The sequence below is a fragment of the Protopterus annectens genome, chromosome 5.part1 (genome assembly GCF_019279795.1).
Source record: "Protopterus annectens isolate FY-2018-M chromosome 5.part1, PAN1.0, whole genome shotgun sequence".
Taxonomy (NCBI): domain Eukaryota; kingdom Metazoa; phylum Chordata; order Ceratodontiformes; family Protopteridae; genus Protopterus; species Protopterus annectens.
In genome coordinates, this window is record NC_056736.1 from 96,794,849 (window position 1) to 96,804,018 (window position 9,170).

Genomic DNA, 9,170 nt, shown 5'->3' on the forward strand with positions numbered 1-9,170 from the left:
TATATATATATATATATATATGGGATCCTGTCACTACAACAAATTTAGGTTTCAACAAAATGTAAATTCGCGAGTTCACTTTCGTGAAAGTGCATTTTGTCTAAAATGCACTTTTGTGGGAAGATCAAAATAAGAAAAAAAAAAGTAGTTATAAAAAACATGCAGTTTGCATGTCATCTTAGTTGTACATCAAAGTTTAGTGTTGATGTACAACTAAGCAAACTAGTACTGAGATTGTGGTGCAGTGGGGATAAGGAAATATTCCTTTTTCCCATTGTAGTGTGATCTCGGAGTGAGAATATTAAAGTGGGGGGTATGGGGGGTACATGGGGGCTTGCTCCCCTGCAAAATATGTTTTTTTTGTGTGTTTGTTGTTTCTGATAGGGATCCGGTGAATATACTTCAGTGAAAGTGCAATTTCATTGAAGTGTACTTTCACTGAAGTGGGATCTACTTTTCTTTTTCGAACAAGTGTATTTTCGATGAAGAAAAGTATATAATATATATATATATATATATATATATATATACATATAATATATATATATACATATATATATATATATATATATATACATACATATATGTATTTTATTTATATATATACATATATATATATATGTATATATATATATATATATATATATATATATATATATGTATATATATATATATATATATATATATATATATATATATATATGCATTTTTATATATATGTTATGTTAATTTCTTATGTGATTCTATTCACCCAGGATGTACCCACAAAGGGTCCATTGATATACATGCACTACTCCAGTAAACAAATAGAAAAAAGGATACCCCTATGTGAAACATATACAATATCTAACCCCCCCATTATATTTTTTAAAAGTTAATAATAAAAGCTGCACTGCCTGCCACCAGCCTTAACTGCTTCAAGCATGCTCTTTGCAGATAACAGCTACACAAGTGCAAAACTCGGAGAGACTTTGAATACCACAATATGGATAGTGGGTGATTGTAGCTGGAAACAGAAGATTTAAAATGTACAAGGTTTACATCCTTTGTGCTTCTTGGGCTTTTATTTACTAGACAAAATGACTAAGATACATCTGTAAGAAATAAATGATACAATACAGATGTTAAAAGATTAATGGTTATGCTCTTGGGCAGAAAAGGCGATGTGCTGATTAAAGCAGGGACATGACACAGGCTGATGAAGTGTGCTAAACCAAAACATGAATATGTGAAATACAATGAAATGTATAATCTGCATGCGATGGAAAACAGGAGTGTTTTTTATGGGACTCATTTGTGAAGGAGACAGTATTTGCCCACTAAATTTAAGCAGATAATCTGAGAATGGAAAGGCATGAAATGTGGATATTTATATATATATATATATACTGTGAGATAAGGAAGATAGCTCAACAATGACAGCAGATGCATAAAAAAGGAGAGGAGTAACCCATGAGGGATTAGGGACTAGTTTTCAGCACTACGTTATCATATGTATATATATATATATATATATATATATATATATATATATATATATATATATATATATATATATATATATATATACATACACATATCTATCTACTTAAATATATATATATATATATATATATATATATATATGTATATATATATATATATATATATATATATATATATATATGTATATATATATATATATATATATATATATATATATATATATATATATATATACACATATCTATTTACATTTCCACGCCGAGGTGCCAGCTCAACGTTCATCCTTCAACAAAGGCATGCCCATTTACATGTCTTTGAATGCCACAGTATATATATATATATATATATATATATATATATATATATATATATATATACACATATATATATAAATATGAACATGTGTGTGTAATAGGTAAGTGGAGGTGCAGTGAAGTTTTCCCCTTCAAAAATTCTTTTTTCTATTTATTTTTTTCACCACAACTGTTCATAGTGTTTTGCAATCATAAATATGGCAGCTGATCTCTAAGCAGTCTCTTTTTCATTAGGAAGCCTTCATCATGTTACTGCATGGATTACATATATTATAGATATGTTTATGGTAAATAATAGCAAAAAAAGAGTTATTTAAAAAATTCTTCTGCCAGTTATAATTGTACTCAATAAAACCAAACAAACATTACTTGTGAAAATGATCGTGTTTTTTTTTTTTTTGTAAAACGGGTACAGATTTTTGTAGTGAGCTGTTAAAATACAACAGGTAAAGGAAAGCTATGCAGGAAGTAATTAGATTAGCATATAAAGTGATACTAAGAGCAGATAATGTTAAACAGCAATCAATTTGCGAGGGTGGGAGAGTGACAGTTGGGCAGCAAGTTGGTAGTATGACTAGGATTAATAAGGAGACTCATAAGGAGTGTAGGAAATTTAAGGAAGTGTTTCAGTTGGAAACAATCAGCTGTGTTTTGCAGGGTTCACTGCTATGATCCAGATTGTGTGAATGACCAAACTAACTAGACCTAGGCCAGCAGGTCTTGCAGCTCTCTGATGCAAGCTGTTTCCAGGCATATACCAGGGACTATCTTAAAACACATGGGTTTAGCTGTAGGGTAGGTGTACATTATTCTGTTTAAGTGTCTGATAAATCATCCTTTATTGTAATGGGATGCTGTTCAACACAAATGATAAAACCTGAGGGCAGTGTGTTCTTAAACTGCAGCTATGCGTTAAATGTGTTTAGCTGAAATATTTGGAGACTATAAGACTTGAAAGTTACTTATGGCTCTATTAGAAAAAATAGCCTTTGACATTTGTATGGCGGGTATCCACCAGTTCATATGTAATCTAATGAAAATCAAACAAACAATCAAACAAAAGAATGGGTATTAATATCAAAAACAAAACAAGATGGCAAAAAGCAACTTAAAGCAAGTCATGCTCAGTCTTTCAGTGTATTTTATGGTGCTCTAAAGCCTGTCACTAATAGAATACATGCAACCTAACAGCTTTTAATTAATATGAATTCTGTAACATTGACTACATATTGCTAACTGTTGTTTAATAAGGAAGTTAAAGTGGCTAATGCATTCATTCTGTGTTACTGTCATCAGCTGAGCACTCATAAGAGGGCAGTGTATGTTTTAAAGTTAACAAATATGTGTATTGTAGCACTATGCAAATATTTGTATAGACCTATAACTAAGCAAAATGTCTAAAGTAGAAAACAGAATGGCATTAATAATTAAAACCAGATTAGATAAGGAATGGAACATTTCCATTTAATTTGGAGATTTTTGACCTTTGGTGACTTATGTGCAAATTATTCCTCACAGTGGCAACCTCAAAGTTCAACTTAATTTTATTATATAGGGTATGCTGTGACAGGTCAGTTGCACAGATTTGATTTCTGTTTAACAACCCACTGCTGGGCATGAGAAGTTTTGAAATAGTTAGGTTGTGAACAATTACACGTAACTACTTCCACGGTGGTGCAGCGGTAGCGTTGTTGCCTCACATCAAGAGGTTCTCCCGTTCGATTCTTGGATTGGGAGTGCCTTCTGTGTGGTGTCTCCATGTCCTCCCCGCGGTCAAGTGGATGTTGGAAAGACATGCGTTGAATGTGCGTGCCTTCATTGAAGGTTGGGCATTGGGCTGGCAACTTGACACCATAAAAACCAACTGCCAATCATTAGCGGCCATTCCGCTGTGGTGACCCCTAACCGGGAAAAGCCGACAGACAAACAACAACACGTAACTGTAACATTCTATGAAGTTCATTGCCAACATTTTAAGTTAAACACAATTTTCTGCTACACTTATACTAATTTTTAATAATTGGAAGGAATCCTAAGTTGATATTATTGCATCAGTTGACTGCAGATACTGTATGTCCTGAATCTCAAAAATTCACCATATAACAGAATTCAAAATAAGTATTCCATAAAACATTGCTTTCTGTTGCTAAGTGCAGTTTTAACTTTTTAGAAAAGACCCAGCTTTGTAATTTACCACAGATACAATGTTTATGATATCTGTCTTCATGGCTACATAACTCTTTTTTATCCCTTAAGGCTTTACTTCCCCTAAAGGTATAACCATACTTTACATTTAGCAATATTTTCAGCATACATTTTTCTGAATTCTTTTGAAAGATAGCCAAAGAACTTATTTGCTAAAGTCAGCCATTCTTTAAAAATAATAAATCATCCCCCGGATTCATGAAGCTTGGCGCAAGGCCGGCGTAAGGCTTGCGCCGGCCGTGCAGCGTAGATGTGGAGTAGTCGCGCCATATGCATATTAATGAGGGCACGCAGCCGCCACAGCCACGTGCATAGGAAACGTGCGCGAGTGCAAGGGGCGTATCGAAGTTGCACAGGGAGGCGTGTCAATGTCGGCTTCCAAGGAGCAACCTAAACTGCTGAATATTATATTCCGCCAGCAATAGTAATCATACCTATCAGTGTCCGTGGAGACTGAAACGTATGCAAAGCAGAGTCCCTGCGAACAGAAAATGAAGACTCAAACACAAATGCACGGTAGGGAATAATGGGTCCCTACCCATGAACAAATGACAGGAAAACTGTTTGCCTGTAGTCCAACGTAGTGTAGATAGCTATACCATGTGGAAGTGAAACGTATTAGATGTTAGTGCGCCGCCAGTAGGTATGTCCAGTCCAACAGAGAGGGTCACCAGCTGACCCATAATTTGAGGGAGGGAACATAGCTGTGCAGATGTGTCCATAACAAAATACACGAGGAGAAATGTAGATATAGGTAGTGACCGTATGTCTGAATCATATCCCACAAGCCATGTAATAGTCACATACAAAAGGTATGTCCATATTTCACATACCAAATGTGATAGGAAATAGCATACACATGTAAACGAAACAGAAGGAGCATATAAACGAGCCATAACAACACGGACACATGTAGGCCAAAAGGAACAGTATGATCTGTACCGTCGACCAAGATTACCACCTGTCCCACTTTGCGAGCGACAGTCCCTCTGTGGGCAGATGTGTCCTGACACAAACATGTAAAACTGGCAAATGTCCAGAGAATATAGGACATAATTCCTCCGTAGACGTCATGCAATAGTTGCATTAAACATATTTCACTGGATGTATAATACATAAATGTCATAACAAACAGAATAAGATACCGAAATGCTACAAGAATAAGCTTAGATATAGGCAAGAATTGTAAATTCTATCTGCCGAACTGACCGTGGGTATGTGTCGGCCTGTAAAATATGTTGTGTTCACCGCAACTGTCACAGTAGGGTTGCCATCCTCATAAATGGCCAAAGTGGGACATGTTTGGTACAGACATCAGACTGTACAGGCCGACACATACCCACGGCCAGTATAAAGGACAGAACATAACTGTTTTGCCTACAGAAAAGCGTATTCCTGTAGCATTTTAGTTGCTTAGTCTGTTTCTCATAACAGTCAGGTATTTTAGATACAGAATTAACTGTTTAATGCAACTATCACATAAAATATAAAAAATATGTTTGTCCTAAAATCTCAGGACATTTGCCATGTTGACAATTACATGTCAGGACACAACTGCCCAAAGAGGGACTGTCCCCCACAAAGTGGGACAGGTGGCAACCCTATGTCACACTGTGGACAATTGAAAAGGTGGAAACACAACTGTTGATTGTGGGGAGGCAATATCCACAACAGTCGGACATGTGTAAGGAATAGCTTGTACATAGGAAAAGGTGCCATCCTACCAATGAGTAGAACAGGCTGGCAAAATCCAGAAGGCAGCTATATAATCCAAACGTGTATGTGACACAGTCGAACGGGTAGTACCCGGATACACCAACCAAGTAATGAAAGTGAAGTAAGGGCGTGTACCTATGTGCGTGAGGTATAGCATGTGGACAGCAAACATGGCAGGGTAGTCCACACAACCATAAAGGTACCCGACACATGTAGGGTAGTCAATGTGTAACTCCAGCCATGTCATGGGCCAACAACCAAAGTAGTGCTCTATGGGGTGTGAGTAATTCACGTGTGAGGGGTGTGTGTTTAATGGTAAATTCCTCAAAGGCGATACTTGTGTCATATGCAGAAAAGGTGAACCGGAGGTGTATGAGGGGGCAGCGGGTGAAGTGGAAAGAAACACAACCTCATGTAGAAACAGCTGCAAGACAAGCAGACAGGCCGTAGTGTAGAACACAATCCCACAAACATATGAATATGGAAATATGCGAGACAAATGTATAGATACGGCACCATCACATACCCACAGATGGGTCCTGATGGAACTGGCCATAACAAACGCAACACACCTGGATGCATAATAGCCTACCCAGCATACCCTCCACAACACACAACCTGCCACCATACCAGAACGTCCACCAAATCCAGCCATACTTGGTCCACTGGTTTGTTGCAGAAACAGCTACACACAGTGACCCCTACGCATATGTAGTAGGTATGGTCACCCTAGGCAGTGTCAGGATTGCAAACCATGTATCCCCTGCAGGTAAAACCCCCTGCACGTTTTCGTGAAGCCACAAAAATCTTCGTTATCTAACTTGTTTTCGTCTTGACCAATTTTTGGGATATCCCTCACGGGATGACCAACTTGTGTAAATAGTAGAATGGGTATGATGACATGATGTCCAATCCAGTAGATATCTGGACACAAGTCAGAACGTGCAGTGGAGGTCCATGACACTGTCCAGTCCTAAGTGGGCATGCATAACCTACCACCCAGGATAAAATACCTTCCCGTGACGCACGTGTCCAGACACAAATAGGAGGGAGAATATAATGCACACATTTGCAAAGTGGAAAACAGCATGAGGGCGAGGAAGACACTACGTAAACAGGTCAACCCTGATCAAGTGTGAGGGACACTGACTGTGTGCAGTTGTGACTGACAATACCTGTCAACCAGTGTGAGCAAGATATCTGGACAGAGCCGTGAATATAAGTGAGACAAAGGTCCAAACTCAGGGACAATCTGTAAACATATCTCTTAGAAACATAGAATTTGATAGAATAACAGTTTGCACATTGACATTAATGTCTGGAGTATGACGTCTGAAACCCAACTGTCTGTCAGCACGTTCCGACTGCAGTCTTTAATGCTGAGCTACTGCTGTGCCAGAACGCAACAGCGTATTACAGAGGTCCGTGCCATACCACTAAACTGTCCGGATATTCTCAGAATGACTAGGGTCACCACCTGTCCCACTTTGCGAGTAACAATCCCTCTGTAGGCAGTTGTGTCCTGTGAAAAAAATCAAGACATAGCAAATGTCCTGAGAGTTTATTTCCTAATTTACTTTAATAGTCGCATAAAATGGTTATTTATATATGAATCCTCAATATGTTATGTGAAGTAGCATAAGCAATTCAAATGTTACTAGAATAAGCTATTATATGTACAAAAAAGGTTAACGTTCAGTACTATGCATGGCTGTAGGTATGTTTTGTCCTGGAAAATCTGACATCTCTACAGAACATGTCCCACTTTGGGCAGTCGAAAAGGTGGCAACCCTAAGAATGACCACAGGTTTGCCCAATAGTGTTGGTGTGTGCCTCCGACAATCTGCACCAGTGTGGTAAATAGCTGAGAATTGATGTCAGTAAATAATGAGAAATATCCTGAGTATAAGACTCCACAACCTGCAGAAAAGTCATGATAATGCAAGACCTAGCATTCTATCAATGTTGTAAGCTTGTAAGAGCAATCGTTAAAATGTGTCCCTAATTGTCCGCCCATCGTGTAGGTTTTGTGCAGGTTCGGTGCTCTAAGAGGTTGAGAGGTATGGTCCATACGTATTTACAGGACCAGCCCTTCACACTTATGTAATGTACAACCGCATACCTGTAGTCACTTCATGTCCAAAAATAATAATCCCCACATGACTGTATACAGGTAATAGTCAAATGTGAACACCCCTCACCGTGGAGTATGGACTGTAACAAACCCACCCATAATATGTAATGCCAACAGAATTAGCTGCTGACAGGTGCCCAAACACCTGTGTCTATAAACACAGGTAAAACTTCAAAATAGGGAGATAAGCCCTATCCATATGCTTCTCTGACATTTGACCTCGGCCAAGGAAGTTCTGTTCACCAGGTGGACAAGCCTAAACCCAGACCACTACATGAACCCCCTGACAATCAAAGACCTGCATGTGGCTGGACTATATGCCTTGGTGTTCTGCATACCCTCGGAGTGATTAACAATGCAGCCGGAGTCCACAGAAGTAGGCAATAGGGAATGTGTAATATGTAGTACCGCCTTTTTCCCAGCAGGAGAATGGATGCCTGTGTTGTAGGTGAAGCGGTGAGGCATATGTTGATGTAGCTAAGTACTATGGGTATGCATATCAATGAGGGAGAACACCAATAGAATAGTGGTTCTGGTATCCGGCCAACGTGAATGCAGTCCCGGTTGACCTACGACCACTGCACATATAACTTGAAAGTGCAATTAAAGCGTTCATGCAGTACACACATTTAAATATGTAAAGGTGAACGTGTGTTTCGCAGTAGTCCGTAAACTGGAATACAGATATGTAACTGTTACGGTCAGAATTATGAAAGTTCACAGAAGCACAATTATCTATGAAACATATGTAACCCACAATAAGGATATGCAAGTGCGCCTGCGCATGTGTAATCTGCTCACAGAATAGAAAATTAATGGTGTTTTCCCCACGTTCCATGTACATGGCTCATACCTGTTAAACCCATAAAGTATGAAACCGGACAAAGCCATGACAGCAACTGGTACAAATAGGGACAATCCCCAGATATTGCCCTAACAAACATAGAAAGTGGATAGAATAACAGGTGTGTCACTAGCATGGATTCTCTGAAGGGTATGAAGTCGTAACCTGAAATGTTTGTCATTATTTACCAATGTCAGTCTTTAATGATATGCCACTAACTTGCCAGATAGACACAAGGTTATGAAAAATGGACCACAAATAGGGAAAATCCCCAGATATTGCCTAACAAACAGAAAAAGTGGATAGAATAACAGGTGTGTCACTAGCATGGATTCTCTGAAGGGCATGAAGTCGTAACCTGAAATGTTTGTCATTATTTACCAACGTCAGTCTTTAATGATATGCCACTAACTTGCCAGATAGACACAAGGTTATGAAAAATGGACAAAAACTGGAAAAAAAAAAAAATAAA